Source organism: Dama dama, chromosome 3 (genome assembly GCF_033118175.1).
Source record: "Dama dama isolate Ldn47 chromosome 3, ASM3311817v1, whole genome shotgun sequence".
Taxonomy (NCBI): Eukaryota; Metazoa; Chordata; class Mammalia; order Artiodactyla; family Cervidae; genus Dama; species Dama dama.
This window is the reverse complement of record NC_083683.1, coordinates 63,212,083-63,229,711: the sequence shown is the minus strand read 5'-3', so window position 1 is coordinate 63,229,711 and position 17,629 is coordinate 63,212,083.

Here is a 17,629-nt window from a genome sequence, read left to right as displayed (position 1 = left end):
TATTTTGGGTAAGGTTTTTGACCTCTGGGTTTATGAGTGAAAGTATCCTGTAGTTTTTCCTGTTTATTCTGTCCTTAGCTGCTTTGGGCATCACAGAATACAGATCTTACACAGTTAGTCAGGGTATTTCCCATTCTTTTAAATTTTTCCATAAGAGTTTGTAATAGATTGGAATGATTTGTTCTGTGATAGTTTGGTAGATTCACCTGTAATAACATTTGGGCCTAATGTTTTCTTTGTGGAATTGTTTTAACTACTGATTTTATTTCTTCAGTAGTTATAGAACCCTTCAGACTTTCTGCTTCCTGATTTCATTTTTATTAAGCTTAATTTTTCTGAGAATCTGTTCATTGTAACTATGTGTTTAAATTTATAGATATCAAGTTGTTCATAATGTTCGCTAATTCTTTTTAGTGTCTGCCTTGTCTGTATTTATGTATCCCTTTTCACTCCTATTGTATTTAAATTGTGGCCTCTTTTTTTCTTGACTAAAATACCAAAGATTTTATGTTTTGAAACAACCAAGTTTTGGTTTTGGCGATCTTCTGTATTGTATCTTTGTTTTCTGTTTATGAGATTCCTGCTTATTTTGTATTATCTCTTTCATTCTGCTTTATATGGGTGCTTTTCCCTAACTTCTTAAATTGGATGCTTAACTTACTAATTTTCTTTCTTCTTTTCTATTATAATTTTCCCTCAAAATAGTATTTTCCCTGAATCTTACAATTTTTGTGTATGTAATAAGTTTATTATCATTCACTTCTATTCAAAAAATTTCTATTATGTTTGCCTCTTTGATTTATGAATTATTTATTTCTTGTTTATATTTTAATTTTAATTTTATTGTGGTCAGAAAACAAAGCCTGTATGATAAGTATTCTTTAAAATTTGCTGAGGTGTGTTTTATAGCCTTGAATGTGACCAATTTTTATAAATGTTTCCTGTGTGCCTGAAGAGTTATCAATTACATCATTCAATTCTTCTATATTTTCACTATGTTTTTTGCCTGCTTGACCTACAATAATGGACAAAGATACTTTGAAATCTCCAATGCAATTGCAGATTTGACAATATCCCTGTACTTCAATCTTTTTGAATTTTGTATATTTTGGTAATTTTTGGTGATGCAAGTTTGGAATAATTATTTCTGTTAGGTGAATTAAATATTATCAGTATGTAGTGATCTTCTTTATCCCAAATAATGGTTTTGATGAGTATATATTTTGCTTGGTAAAAAAACATAGCATATCCAACTTTTGTTGTTTAGCATATATATTTTGAATGTGCATTTTTGCATTCATCTTGTTACTTTATGTTTTAGTGGTTCCCTTTTAAACAATATATAGTAGAATTTTCTTTTTTAAAATACAACCTTATAATCTCTTTTAACTGGTGAGTTTACATGCATATATATATATATATATACATACACACAAAGATTGAAATTATTGCTATGTTTGGATTTGTTTATGCCATCTTATGCTTGCTATTTTCCCTGCTTATTCTATGATTTTATTTTCCTCTTTAAATTGATTTTTGTTTTTTTTTTTCACTTGCTTTTTCTATTAGTCTGGAAGTCATAAACTCTCTTTGTAAAATGTAACCATTGAAATTTACCATGCTTGGTTAACTTAACAGCATCTAAGTTTTTTAGTATCTGAATAATTCAACAACTTTAGTCTACTTTGACATTAATTGTTCACTTCCCAATTTAGATACCGTTGATAAATAACTTTAGTTTTGTCACTTTGTTCATCTCACAGTATTATTATTTATGCTGACTTACTGATTGTACCCAGAGGTAATGATGACTTGCCTACATGTTTACAAATTTCTTTGCTCACAATTCTCTCTTATTTCCTCAACCCTTCTTCCAAGCCAATTTTTTCTTATTCCTGAAGCTCATCCTTTAAAAGATTCTCTGGTCAGTGTCTTTTGAAGACAAATCCTGTCTCTTTTTTGTTGTTGTTTATCTGGGGGAAAAAAAACAAAACAACCCTACTATTCTCGTTCTCCAAAGTTGTTTTTCTTTTGTTTTAAAGTTGTTCCTCTTGATACATAGTTTTTTTTTAAATTATTTTATTTGCTTATTTATTTATCTTTGGCGTGCTGGGTCTTGTTGCTGCACTGGAGCAGGCTTCCCACGGCAGTGCTCCTCTTGTTGTGGAGCATGGGCTCTAGGGTGCACAGGCTTCGGGAGCTGAGGTGCATGGGCTCTAGAGCGTGTGCTCAGCAGCCGTGGTGCATACACTTAGTTGCTCCTTAGCCTGTGGGATCTTCCCCAACCAGGGGTCGAACCCGTGTCCCCTGCACTGGTAAGTGGATTCTTATCCACTGTACCACCAGGAAGTCTGGTACGCAATTTTAACTTAGCAGTTATTTTCTCTCAGCACGTTGGACATCTTATTTTCCCTTTTATAGCTGTCCTAATTATTATTATTATTATTATTTTTGGACTATCAAATGGTCAGCTTTATTTCCAGTAAGTATATAGGAGAGAATACAACCTGGACCTTAACCATGATCAGCTGTCCTACTAAGCCTCACCTAACTGAATTCATGTGACACAATGAGATTAAAAAGAAACAGGACAATTGAATCTATACCACTGTGCAGGGCTTTAAGGGTAAGAGTTACTAGCTGTCCTAATTCTTAATCTTTTGTAGATGGCCTCTCTCTTCTCTATGAGAGCTTTCCACCCCCCCAACTTTTTTTAAAACTGTAGTTGATTTACAATGCTGTGTTAGTTTCTGTTGTAGAGCAAAGTGATTCCATTATACATGTATATATGTATCATTTTTAATATTCTTTTGGTTTATCATAGGATATTCAATATGGTTCCTTGTGTGATAATATGGTAGGACCTTGTTTATCTGTTCTATATATAATAGCTTGGATCAGCTAACCCCAAACTCCCAATCCATCCCTCCCCCACCCAACCTTCTCCTTGGCAACCACAAGTCTGTTCTTGTGTCTGTGAGTCTATTTTTATTTTATAGTTAGGTTCATTTGTGTCATATTTCAGATTCTACAAATAAGTGATATCCAATGGTATTCGTCTTTCCCTTTCTGACTTCACTTAATGTGATAATCTCTAAATCCTATGGGTGCTTATAATATTGTCTCTTTTTTCCTCAGAATTCTTCCCCACTACATTTTTTTCAAATCCTACTTATAAACTATTTTTCTTACATTTGTGGATTGGTCTCTTCCATCAGTTCTGGAACATTCTCATCCTTTATCTGTTTGGATGTTCCCTCTCTTCCATTTTCTCTATTCCTTTTTAAACTTGGTTTACAATTATACATATATAAGTCTTTCTGACTGTCCATATTTCTTAATTATTTTTTATATTTTCTAATTCCTTGCCTCTGTGCTGCATTATGGGTAATAGATTCAGCTTTATCTTTCCAGTCTCTAATTCTTTGCTTAGTTGAGTCTCATTTGTTGGTAACCTCATTCACTTAGTTTAAAATATCAATGATTCTATATTTCAGTTCCAAGAGTTCTTTTGCTCACTCTTCAAACATGGTTAGCAATATTTGGTAGTCTCTTATCCTTGGCTTTTTTCAAAAAAGTCAGGAAAAAAATCTCAAAATCTGTCACATTTTGTCTATTTGGTTATTTCATATTCTATAACTGATGATTTCAAAATCTGAGATTCTTAGGGTCTAAATCTGAGTTTGCGTCAGCCATCTCTTTTTAAAAAGTTATTTATGTGTTTATTTGGCTGCGCTGGATCTTTGTTGCTGGGCTTGGTCTTCCTTTAGTTTCGGGGAGTAGGTGGTACTCTCGTTGCAGTGCGAGGGCTTCGCATTGCAGCGGCTTCTCACGTGCGGCACTGCATGGGGGCTTCAACAGTTGCCCCTCAGCATGTGGAATTTTCCTGAACTAGGGGTTGAAACTGTGCCCCCTTCATTGCCAGGCAGACTCTCTATCACTGGACCACCAGGGAAGTCCCGTAGTCATCTCTTATAAGTGGCTTCTTTCCATTTTTGTTTGGTTAATTTTGGATTGTGCACTCATGCCTTTTACAGAATTTATTCTTTGGGAGTTACAGGATGCTTTCTTCCAGAGAGAATTTACACAAACTAAGTTGGAGTCACGTGTGTACTTTCCCAGTCCTGGATCAATTGAGAGACCTTGTGTTCATTTCTCCCATCTTCACATGGGGCCATGATGAGTCTCCCAACCCTAACTCAGGTGTTGACACTTTTGCTCCCATGATCCCAGGCAGACAACTCAGGAATAAACTTATTGAAGTTTACTTTTGTGGTCCTGTACTCATATTTCAGCTAGCCTTTATATTTCTCCCTCAGAGGAAGGGACAGGGAAGGAAGCTGGAGATTTGTCTTACTTTTTAGTAATCCCAAAATGCGTTAAAATGATCTTTGTTGTAGTTTATCCAGGCTCTAATTGCATTTTGGCAGGAGGGGACTGTATTGTATAATCAAGTCTGCCATACTACTAGAAGCAGAAATCTCTTCCTGCTTAGTCTCTTCACCAATTTCCCTTCACCCCAATCTCTTCTGTGAGTAAGAATAATCCCATCTGGTGTACCTGGAACTTTGAATTCCTGTGTCTTTTCTTTTAGGACAGCTTTAATCAGTATCTCTTCCTGAGGATCCTTAAGTTTGACTTTCTTCCACTCACTATGTCATTTAACTTTTCTCCATCTACTTTCAGTCTTCATATATTATGGTTTATGGTTGCATATGTCTTCTAGTTTAATCAAACATGGGGTCTCTGTTTTCCTGTGTTTTGTTTTTCTTTTCCTTTTAGAGCAATTTTTAAGATAAAGAAGAGGTGGAATGTGCATTACTCTGCCATTTTCAAAACTCTGCTTTAACTTAAAAGCCCCTTAAAACTGATTGCTCACATAGCTTAAAAGAAGTATTATAACTTCCACACAGTTCATATTTTGAAAGAGTATCTTCAGCTTTGGATCCTTTCCAGTGAGAGGTAGGTAGCTGGTCAAATAAGAGTAGATGCTTTGGATTTCATAGATTAGATTTTAGACTTTTGGATCAGCAGTCAACACTAGACACCTCTAAATGACCCATGGAGACATAGCTTCAGAAAGGAGGCCAGAACAAACATCAGCCCTTCATGGAATTATTCTACAATTACTGTCTTCATGACTTTTTTTTTTTAATCTCTAAAGAGATACGTGTGGGTAAAGACTTTCACATTTGCCTTGAATGAATATTTATGCCTTCTATAAGTTCTTATCTCTCCAGGATTTTGTGCCATTTATCCTTGTCTCGCCCTTGAACTTGACTTTACTTCTTCATATTAATGCTTCTCCCCTTGTACAAAAGATTGAATCCTTAGTGTTGTTTTCTTTGCCTATTCCTAAGTGCTTTTTTGCTGTAACTGTCAAAAATTATTTAAGAAATTTCACAGGCACTTGAAAGAAAAAAAGCTTAATATCCTTTTAAGATGAAGTCCATCATTAAAAAATTAAATTTTAAGGAGTATTCCCAGTTTTGGCTCCTTGGATCACCAGCCTAAGAAATAAGAAACTATACAAGCATCACTATATTTATATGAGAATGGGAAACTTGGGCTTCCCACTAATAAAAATATTTTTGTAGATGTGACTTAATTTGAGTTCTTAAAATTCTGAGGGAAAATTGCCAGCTTTATTTGAGGTAGGATAGGAAGAGTTTTACAGTGAAATATTTCAGAGTGGTGGTGAAAAAAAAAACCACCTAATTCAGAACAACAAAAATTGGTCAGCCATCAAGATGTACCATATTTTCAGGAAGCCTAGTCCATCCTGAGCAAATGTTTTTATACCAAATAACAATCCTTCCATAATCACTTTTATCGAGAGACATCCCAAGGTTACCAGATGGAAATATGTTAAATATGTTCTGAAATCCAATCTAACAGAATCCCAACATTTGAGCTCATTCACAGGAAGGCATTCAAAGGCAATGCAATTTTCATAAAATATGTCCGTCTAGGTAATCATGAATGCTGAATATTGTCAGGGTTTCTCAGGAATTCTCAGGCTTGTGGAAAATCTTTCCAACTGGACTTTTAATCACCAAGAAGAAATAACAATAATAACTTGAAATTTAAAATAAACAGTGCTGGAAAAATACTATAACTCCCACCCTGAAAGGCAGCAATAGGAATTTAGTGCTACTTGTAATATGACACGGGGATGTGAAAGAGAACATAAATACTAGACTTGGGACTGACTGCTTGGGTATGGCAGACAAGTGGAGTGTATAAAATAAAGCGGATTTTCCAGAAATGATCCACCCAGGTGATCCTTGCATTCTCCCAGTAATTATCTAAGGATGTGTAAATGGCAGGAATGTATAAGTTACTCACGAATTCATCACTGCATGTGATGCTAATAATTAGAAGGACTAGCTCTGGGTGCCTACCTCCTTGAGAACATAAAAAGAAAAGAAACAGGCTGGGAGAAGACCTACTTCTGGGCACAACTCTGTCTGCAAAGTCTCTCTGGCTTGGAGATCTCTGAAAGAGAAGACAGAGGGAGAGAATCAGAGCTGGGCTTTAATGGTTTTGTACCACAGTTGCCTTTTTACATTTTGCTTCCAAACAAAGTCTCCTATAACAGAGCAGGGACTATATACCAACATAATATTTTTTTTTTTTTGGCCAAGTTGAATCTGTCGAAAAATGACTCAGTGTTGAGGGGAGTGGGGTTTTCTGGCTTTTCCTCATGCATCTGAGTCTTTTTATTCTGATATGTTAATCCTTCAAGTAATTTGATCTGCCCCAGGCAATATAAACAACATTTACAGCGAGTCTTGCACTCTATCCGTCATGCGCAAACGGCCTGCTTTTCCCATTGCCAGTTGAAAGTGAGAGATTCAAATGGGCCCATTCAGACTTCCCTGCTCGGAGACAATTAGACAGTGTCAGCTTCATGCTTTGGCATCACTATTTCTCCAGGAGCTAGAATCTGATGGGGGAGGGATGGATGGTTGTTTCAGCACTTCCTACACAGCCAATGAGGAATAGATTTGGGGTCATGCTGAGCTCTGTGGAGACTACAGTAATAGTAAAGCCCATGATTCTCTATATGTGGCTGAGGGAGGGGAGACTTTGAACCAAAAATTCACTCTCCATTGGTAAAGTACATTGTACTTGGTGTGAAATTGTCCTTTAAATGCCCTTATTCCACACATATTTATTAACTCGTTCCTTTGTGCAAGGTCATTTCCACCCTGTGTATGTATGGCGGTGGTGGTTTAGTTGCTCAGTCACGTCCGAATTTTGTGACCTCATGGACTATAGCCCAAACAGGCTCCTCGGTGCATGGGATTTCCCAGGCAAGAATACTGGAGTGGGCTGCCATTTCCTTCTCCAGGGGATCTTCCCAACCCAGGGATCAAACCCAGGTCTTCTGCTTGGTCTCAGATTCTTTACCTACTGAGCTATGAGGGAATCCCCTGTGTATGTATAAGGTGTTTTAAACCTGATCGTCAGTGTGGATCATCAGCTTGCATCGGTTGCCAAAAAGGGCTTTCAGTTTTAGGAAAGCAGAGGGGGGACACATCAGAAACACTCAAAGGCAGAGAGTAGGCCAGAGGGTGTGGGAAGACCTGTGGCGAAGGTTTTTGTGCATTGTCACATTGGTATGGTATTATTTTCAGTTTTGGTATCTTAAAATTAGGTGCTGGAGCTTTCCTCTGCTGCGAGTGGAAGAGTGAATTGGTACAGCCACCTTAGGAAACCGGCAGTATCTACAGGACCTGAGGGCTTCCCAGGCGGCTCAGTCGTAAAGAATTCACCTTTGCCAGTGCAGGTGACATAAGAGATGCAGGTTTGCTCCCTGGGTCAAGAAGACTCCCTAGAGGAAGACATGGCAACTGAGTCCAGTATTCTTGCCTGGAAAATTCCATGGACAGAGGAGCCTGGCAGGCTACAGTCCATGGGGTGGCAAGGAGTCAGACGTGGCTGAGGGACTGAGACTGCATGCACAGGAGCTTGGCAGATGCACACGTTATGGCCCAGCTATTGTACTCTTATTTATACCCCTGGCAGAGGTGTTCACCAAAGGACTGGCACGTCCCTAGCAGCAAGAGTGGAATGAGTAGAGAAACTGAAGAATATCCATACACTGAAATATCAGACAGTACTGAGAATGAACAAATCATAACTGCACACAGCAACAGAGATGAACCTTCCAGACACAGTATTCAGAGAAACAAGCCAGACACAAAAGAGTTCATACTACACAATTTCATTTATATAAAGTCCAAAATCAGGCCAAGGAATCTTTGTGCTAGGAATCACACAAGAGGTTCCCACTGGTGAGGGGTGTGGTGATGGTTAGTGAGCAGATAGGAGGGGGTCACAAGGGGGCTTGGGCTCAGTTGGTGAAGAATCTGCCTACAGTGCATGAGACCCAGGTTCCATCCCTGGGTGGGGAAGATCCCCTGGAGAAGGAAATAGCAGCCCACTCCAGCATTCTTGCCTGGAAAATCCTATGGATAGAGGAGCCTGGCAGGCGACAATCCCAGGGGTCACAAAAAGTTGGACATGACTTAATGACTAAACCACCACAAGGGAGCTTGTGTGGGTGCTAATAATGCTGTTTCTTGGTTGCTTGCTGCATAAATAGGTATGCCCAGTCTGTGAAAATTCTTTGAACCAAGGACTTATGAATCGTTTTCCCAGTGGTTCAGTGGTAAAGAATTCGCCTGCAATGCAGGAGACATGGGTTTGATCCCTGGGTCAGGAAGATCCCCTGGAGAAGAAAATACCAGCAACCCATTCCAGTATTATTGCCAGGATAATCCCATGAGCAGAGGAACCTGGTGGGCTACAGTCCACGGGATCCCAGAAAGTTGGACCCAACTGAGTGACTGAGCATGCACGTAGGCATGAATCATTAGCTTTTCTATGTGTGTGTTACACTTCCATAAAAAGTATAGCTTCAAAAATAGATGCCTCCCCTTTATTTTTTAAATCTAGAGAAATTAATTTTCTCCAATTACCAAATGCAGTCCAGAAATCAGCAATTTCTTTTCTGGCTACCTGTGTTCCAACCCACTCCTCATCTTTCCCACCCCAGGTCCCATGCTATAGACCCTAGATTTTTCCAGTAAGTGTGCACATGCAAGCACATACATTTGCACACATGTGCATGGACACACACATACATGTTCCCTTTTACATTCATTAAATGTGAGTTTAGCTCTATGCAATATATGTTTCTGGTACATAAGGCATTCTGCTGGGAACTTAATATGCATTCATTCATTTTACCCTGAACACTATCCTATAAGGCCAACATAACTGTCTTCATTTCACAGGTGAAGAAACTGAGGCCCAGAGAGATTATGTGCCTTGCCCCAAGTCCCAGAGCTAACCAGGTCTCACTGATTCCAGAGTCTTTGCTCTTTCCCCTACACTGAACTTCCTTCTCCTTAAGCAAGAAGGTAGCAACTTGAGAAGTACATCATGTTAAGGGAGACATAATCCATTTGCCTCTGTTTATACATGACAAAGAGGGGAAATGACTGGCCCAAGGTTTCATGCTGGTGGCCACTGTATCATATAGTAGCTATTCACTGGAGGAGGGGCTTCCCAGCTGGTGCAGGTAGTGATGAGCCCACTTGCCTATGCAGGAGACATAACAGATGCGGGCTCTATCTGCAGCTCAGGAAGATCCCCTGGAGGAGGAAATGGCAACCTACTCCAGTATTCTGCCTGGAGAATCCCCACGGATGGAGGAGACTGGTGGCCTACAGTCCATAGGGTCTCAAAGAGTCAAATACAGCTGAAGTGACTTAGTACCCATGCACATTCACCTTAGGAAACATGAAGGAAAAAAAATACACAAGTAAGAACAAAGGTTAAAAAACTGCAGAAGAATAGACATAGGATGTTGCTTTGGTACTATTCTTTACAGTTTTATAATCTCACCCAAATTTCTTCTGTTGTGTCTTGAGGATGAACCACAGCTAAGCCTTTTTTAAAACTTTAATTTAACTTTTATTGAAATGTAGTTGATTTAAAATTGTGTGTCAGGAGTACAGCTAAGTGATGCTTTTTCAGATTCTTTTCTGTTACAGATTATTACTATATATTGAGTACAGTTCTCTGTGCTATACAAGTAGGTCCTGACTGGTTATCTATTTTATAAATAGTAGTTCATATATGTCAATCCTAAGTTCCTAATGTATCCCTCCCCCTCTTTCCATTTCGGTAACCATAAGTTTGTTTTCTATTTGGGTCTGTTTCTATTTTGTATTAAAGTTCATTTGTATAATTTTTTTTAGATTCCATATGTAAATGATATGACATCTGTCTCTAGTTTACTTCACTTAATATGATAATCTCTAGGTGCATCCATGTTGCTGAAAATGGCATTATTTCATTTTTTATGACTGAGTAATATTCCATTATATATATAATTATAGTAATATTCCATTATACATATATTCCATTATATATCTATCCCATTACATATATAATGGAGTAATATATGTAATATTTTATAAAGTAATATTCCATTTTCTATATATATATTGGACTGGGAAGCCTGGCATGCTGTAGTCCATGGGGTCGCAAAGAGTTGGACATGACTGAGTGACTGATCTAATCTGATCTGATATATATATATTTCATTACATATATAATAAAATATTACTCAGCCATAAAATATATATATATATATATATATTATCCATTCATTTGTCAACGGACATTTAGATTGCTTCCATGTCCTGGCTATTGTGAAGAGTGCTGACATGAACATTGGGGTCCATGTATATTTTTGAACTTAACCTTTCTTATACACAGGTGAGATGGTCCTGTTTTGGGATTTAGAAAATGCCTCACAAGTCACAAATGACTTTGCACTTCGATCTCTTGGAAGTTCTCTGATATATAAAAGGAGGTAGGGATAGATCAATAGACAAAGATACATAACTCAGCCACAAGAAAGAAGAAAGTCACGTGGTAACATGAATGTTCCTTAGGAAGTTATGCCCAGTGAGAAGTCAGACAGAGAGAGAAAGCTACTTATCTCCTCCGCTGCCCCCTCTCTCTTCTCTTTTTCTTCTTGTACTCCATTTCCCTCTCTCCTCCCCCTCCCTCCCCCACCTCATCTTCTTCCTTCATTTTAGTGAGACAAGACTTTTCTTGGTAACCATTCATTCACTTTCCTCACTTTCCTCTTCTCAATGCCGATTTGGCTCAAACCTAAAAGATCACAAATTTTTTTTTTGAATCTGACTTTCTGCCAAAATTCTTTAAATAGACCAACTGTTTTTATTCTCTAACATTTTAAAACTCATTTGCATCAAAGAGAATTGAAAGGTCTTAGAGTATAGTTATCTGGTGTTTCCTCACAATCAACAAAGATTATTATTCCAGTTGATAGCATTTTAAGTCCAGTAATGATGAAAGTTTTCTGTTTCATAGAAATATCATAGGAACAAAGAACATGGAAGTACTATTATTGCCCTTTCTACTGGATTTTTGGATAAGAGTCTTATCTCAGTATTTAAATTTTCTGTCTACCTGGCTTTACTCAGCAAGTGGAGAGGAAGTGGGTTTCCTATACAGCAGTAAGACAGGCTACTTCTCATTTGTTGCCATCTTCCTGACCCCACTTTTCCACAAATTACTCTGTATTGGGCGAGATGGTTGCCAAGATAGGCAGTCTAGACTATAATTAAAACTCAGCTTTTTTTTTTTTTTCACTCTATACATTTAACAGTTTATTTCTTGAAGTCATCCTGTTTCTCCTTAATATGTCTCTAGGAAAATAAAGTGACACAGACTTCATTGTGGTTTTCTTAGGCACTGTGGCCAATCTTGGTTGGGGTGTTAGGATTTACAGTGGCTCCAGATTCATGTTGGGTGATGGTGGTAGGCACCAGGAAGTTTTCATGGATAGAACCCCAGTTGAGTTTTCATGAATAGAACCCTAGTTGAGTATAATAAAAATTTATTTGACCAGAAATGAAATATCTTGGAAATCACCAGGACCAAACTACCGAAGTCCCCAGGGCAGCTGCATGAGATCTGTCAGACCCATTCTTATTTATAATTCATTGGAATCATCTAGAATCTCAAAAGCACTGGATGCTTTCTCAACAACTAAACTCCACCATGCATTAGAAGTAACCTAAGACGGGTTCCATAATGAAGTCTTTAAAGTATCCATAAGGAAGTATGGAGTCTAGCAAGTACGCGCGTACTAAATTGCGTCAGTCCTGTCTCTTTGCGACGCTATGGACTGTAGACTGCCAAGCTCCTCTGTCCATGCAGGATTCTTTACTGCTGAGCCACCGGGGAAGCCCAGTCTAGCAAGCACTGAGTTGCAAAATTCTCCAGGGTGTTTTAAGTTACATTTTTGAGCACTTACCACAGACATAGAGTTAGACATATAGATAAGGCTTCCTTCATGCGTTTGCAAATCTCTATTGTTCACTGTTGTGTTAGAAGGTATTTAGAAAAGAAAAGGTCTGGGGCTGGTCCATGATGTGGACTGTTTTTTTAAAGTCTTCATTGAATTTGTTACAGGGTTGTTCCTGTTTTATGTTTTGGTTTTCTGGCTGCAAACTATGTGGGATATTAGCTCCCTGATCAGGAATTGAACCTGCACCCCTTGCTTTGGAAGGTGATGTCTCAGCAACTGGACCACTAGGGAAGTCCCCATGATGTAATCTCGCTCCCAGTTCTGCCCGTAAGATTGCTCAACAGTTGTAGTCTGTGGCTTCTTTTCCTTTTGAAAATGATCACATTTTGTTGTCTTAGAAGGTGTGACAAAAATTCTGTGACATGCTTATTTAATAGAACCTGAATATCCAGAGCCTCTGAGGCTGTGTGATTTTTAATTATGCAGAGCATGTCTTGTAACTTAAGACACTTGACTCTCAGCAACTGTGAGTATGGCCTCTTTCCTGCCTTTAGAATAATACAAATAGTGATAGTGATAACCTCAGTGAGAGTTAATGATGCCTGTGCGTGTGTGCATGCTTAGTTGTGTCCGACTCTTTGCAACACCATGGACCATAGTCTGCCAAGCTCCTCTGTCCATGGAATTTTCCAGGCAGGAATACTGGAGTGGGTTGCCATTTCCTACTCCAGGGGATCCACCTGACCTAGGAATCAAACCCATGTCTCTTGCGTCTCCTGCATTGGTAGGCAGAGCTTCACCACCGTGCCATTTGATGCCTGTACTGTAAGACACTAGGGTAAGTGAATCATAGGCATCTTCTTATTTATTCCTTCCAACCACATCATGAGATCTGTGTAATTCTTATCTCTATTTTACAGACAAGGAAACTGAGGTACAGAAAGGCTCAGTAGCTTATTCAAGGTCTTCCAGCTAGAGAGAGATGGAAGAGAGAAAGAACACAACCAGCCTGCCTCCAAAACCCATGTTCTTAGTCTTTATACTCTCCTGGGGCAAATACGTTAGATCATCTGTTATAAAGCAATTGAAGAGATCAAGAAATACTCCACGGCAGATTTTTGTTGCCTTTTGAATCCTTAATTATTCTTTCAAACTTTCCAGTTGGCATGGCTCTCTGCTCATAAAAGATGTTTCATTGACTGAAACGTGACTCCAGAAGTCTTGTGAATGCAGCCAGCTCACAGTGGGTAAGAAGGAGTTAAAAGCGCTGACAGTCCTTCCTGTGCCAGGGTCCTGCCAGCAGCAGTTCATCACAAAGACGGGGGGCTTTGATCCTGACAGCTCTCCTTTCACTCAGGGGGAGCAGGGAGGTTTTGACGTGGGGAAGAAGGAAAGACTATAGAGAAAAGGGTCTTGTTTGTTTCCTGGGTGGATTGCCTCCTTCTTGGCATGCCTCCAGGAAGTGAGTCTTTTCCTGCCCTGAAACTTCAGGGAAATAAATCTCTTCCCTGTGGAACAGACCTGAGAGGCCCCAGGGCAGCCACATGAGATCCATCAGGTCCAGTGACTTGGCTGTCAGGGTGGCCAGCTTGTGGCTTGGCAGGTTGCATCCCCTGGCTGAGGCGGGAGGGTAGGGGGTGTCAACATGACCGGGGAGAGGAGGGTGATGCCAATGAGGTCTTTGATCCTGGGGTGGGGGAGGGGGCAGCAGCAAGAGCAGACCCGTAGAGAAATAAGTGTTTTGAGACTGATCCTCTGGGGGAGAAAGCCTAGGAAGAAGGGCAATTTTGAATGTGTTTCTAGAGGGCAGCCAGGAAGGCAAGCTTGATGCAAACTGAGTCCAGCACTCCAGAGGCCAAAGCCAAAGCGAGAGAGAAACAGGAAGTGTCCTGGATTCAAGCTCATGAGAAAAAGGGCCGGCGCTGAGCGTAAGAGCAGAAGAAAGAATTGGGGGGTGGGGAGGGGTGGGAGGAGTAGGGTCCCCAGAGTGGACAGGTAGTTTCTTACAGACCAGGGTCCTTTGATGCCCATTCTTATAACAGTGTCTTTGTTTCTTGCTGTAGAATTTACCCCGTGCAAGTTGAACAAGGTGATTCACTTCCCAACTCGAGTCAAGGCAAGTAATCCTGTTTGTCACAGTAACTGAGATGGGTGAGGATGCAGCTGGGCCAATGAGAAGGGGAGACTTTTGTTGGACTTGAGGAAGGCATTCTTCTCCTTGGACCTGAACTTAAGAATGATACTGAAGAGACTGCGTTTATGTTGGACTGTGATGGCGGAAGGAGACTCTGCTTGATAATTATTCCAGCATTTACACTCCTCCTGTAACCAAGCAGGATCCTATCAGGCCTTCCCAGGACAGGCCTTTCCCCATATCCTCTCTGAAGTACCTAGATAACAGTATCCGATGCACATTTCCTGAGTGCTTTTACAGATGTGAAAAACCCCCACCAAATGGAAAGATGTTAACTACTTGATGACCGTAAGCACAGCCCCCACGTTCACTGGAGCCTAAGGACTGATAATGTTAACCCCTGCTGACAACATCCTGCTCCCTCACCAGTAGCCAGACAATTGTGCAGGAGCTGATTACATACACTGGGACCCCGCCTCCCTCACCTGGCATTTAAAAATGCTTTGCCAAAGCCCTTCAGAGAGCTCTGGGTTTTTTAGGGCATGAGCCACCCGTCTTCTGGCATGGCCCTGTAATAAACCTTTTCCTGCTCCAGACATTGACACTCTGATTTTCTTGGCCTCACTGCGCACGGAACACACAAACGTGTACCACTGCTCCCCCTTCCCACTTCAATGAGAGGAGCATACTTCAGAGCAGTAATGTCCGGGTTGGCCAGGTGACTCGCCTCATGGTGGGTAGCCAGCCCTTGAGTTTGGGTTCAGCCATGTGACTTGCTTTGGCCAATGAGATGTTAGCAAAGGTAACACAAGCAGAGGCTTGAAATGGGCTTGCGAGGTTGTTCTGGCTCTTGGTGCATCTACTGTGGCCACGAGAAGAATCTTCCAGGTAGCTGCTACCCCCTCAACCCAGCCTCAATGTACATCCCCAGCCTGCATGGAGGACCCAAGCTTAACTGGACTCCTTGTGAAGCAGAGCCTCTAGAATCTAACTCCACTGACAGGTGAAGGGGGTGTCTAAGCCCAGGTGACGTCAGCTGACCTGTGGATGTGTGAGAAGGAAACGCTCGTCGCTGACTGCCTCTGATATTCTGTAGGTGCCTGTGCAGCAGCATCCTTGTGATAATCGTTAACCAATAGTGACTTTCAGAGAGAGGCCAAAATGGCAGTGACAGGGCTAAAAGACACAGTGAGAAAAATACAGTGAGTCCTGGTAACATCATTTGAAACCCCTGATCAAGCTGTTCCTGGATCCAGGTGACTTCTGGAACTTTCCCATTCAGGAAGCCAAAAATACCTCTTTCGCTTAAGCCATCTCAGATCAGATTTTTGTCTTTGGAATTGGGTCCTGATTTGACTGCTGCTGCTAACTCACTTCAGTCATGCCCAACTCTTTGCAACCCTATGGACTGTAGTCCGCCAGGCTTCTCTGTTCACGGGATTCTCCAGGCAAGAATACTGGAGTGGGTTGCCAGGCCCTCCTCCAAGCAATCCTCCTGACCCAGGGATTGAACCTGCCTCTCTTATGTCTCCTGCATTGGCAGACAGGTTCTTTACTACTAACACCACCTGGGAAAGCCCCTGATTCAACTAGATACATACTAAATGTTAAAAGGATCTATGTGCCCTTACAACGCAAACACACAATATATACATGTATCATAGAGATATCTACTTATAGAAAGAAGCAAAAGGCGGATAGAAAATTAGAAATCAAACAACAGATGGAGGAAGGGGCTTAGTTTCTTGGAACACAGATTCTGAAATGGAGATTTATGTGCAGGTGAACAGTGGGGAGATTTATTTGTAGGCCCAATATCTGGGAGGAAGTAAGAGAAACAGAATGAGGCAAAGGGAAAAGCTGAATTGCCATGCATCTTGCAGCAGAGACCCCAGGAGGACTCATGGGAGCCCTGGAGCTGGGCTGGCCCCTCAGACTTGTTCCCACGGAGGCGAGGGAGCCAGACCTTTGTATCCACCCCATTGACCAGGCATTGGATACGTGCTGGCCTCAGAGAGGCATGGTAATCTTGCGTGAGGCAGCTCCCTTTAGCTGGATGCAGGTCCTGGAGAGACACTCAGCTGTGAGTGGCAGCAGAGAGGTTGAAAGGCTTGGTCCTAAAGGGGATAGATGATAGTTTGATAGTCTGAGAGTCTCTTGGACAGCAAGGAGATCAAACCCAATCAACTAAAGGAAATCAACCCTGAATATTCACTGGAAAGACTGATGCTGAAGCTCCAATACTTTGGCCACCTGATGCAAAGAGCAGACTTTTTGGAAAAGACCCTGGTGGGGAAAAGACTGAGGGCAGGAGGAGAAGGAGGTGACAGAGGATGAGATGGTTGGATGGCATCACTGACTCGATGGACATGAGTTTGAGCAAACTCTGGGAGATAGTGAAGAACAGGGAAGCTTGGTGTGCTGCAGTTTATGGGGTCACAAAGAGTCGGACATGGCTTTGTAACTGAACAACAGTGATTGGGCATGGCAACAGAGCATCCACTACAGAGGTCACAGTTTGATGCAGGGACTAGAATGGTTCCTGGCTGAAATTATCTAACAGGTGAGAGTACAGTATCACCCAGCAGCCATTATTTGATCTGCTTTTGCTTTGCATTATCAACAAGGGAGTCACAAGTCAGTCAGCGAAAAGGCATTTTTTTAATATGGAGAGGATACAAAAGAGCCTGAGGGGTGTGTGTGTGTGTGTGTGTGTGTGTGTGTGTGTGTGTGCGCATATGTATTCAGAGAGAAAATAAGTGATAATATGATCATAGTAATTCGATTCTAGGAGAGTCAGAGGAAATTTGTCATGAAAAGCCGTGTCTTAATGTCAATCATTCACTTCTTACAAAAGTGATGGGAGAGTAGAACTGGCTGGTTCTCCAGTGTACAAGTCTTCACAGTGATGATGTCTATGAATAAAGCTTTCATGCTGCTGAGCATCCCACAGGCCTAGAGGTACAGACATTCAGTTCTTGCTAAGGGAATCAAGTAGGCCCTGCAAAGCTAGGGGAGGTCTGTTGCTCCTAGAGCTGGTCTGGTGTTCACCATATTGGGAAATGAAGGCCAGTTTCTTCTCTTAAGCATCCTTATCTTTCCTTGGGATATCCTTGTTCCCTCTTCCA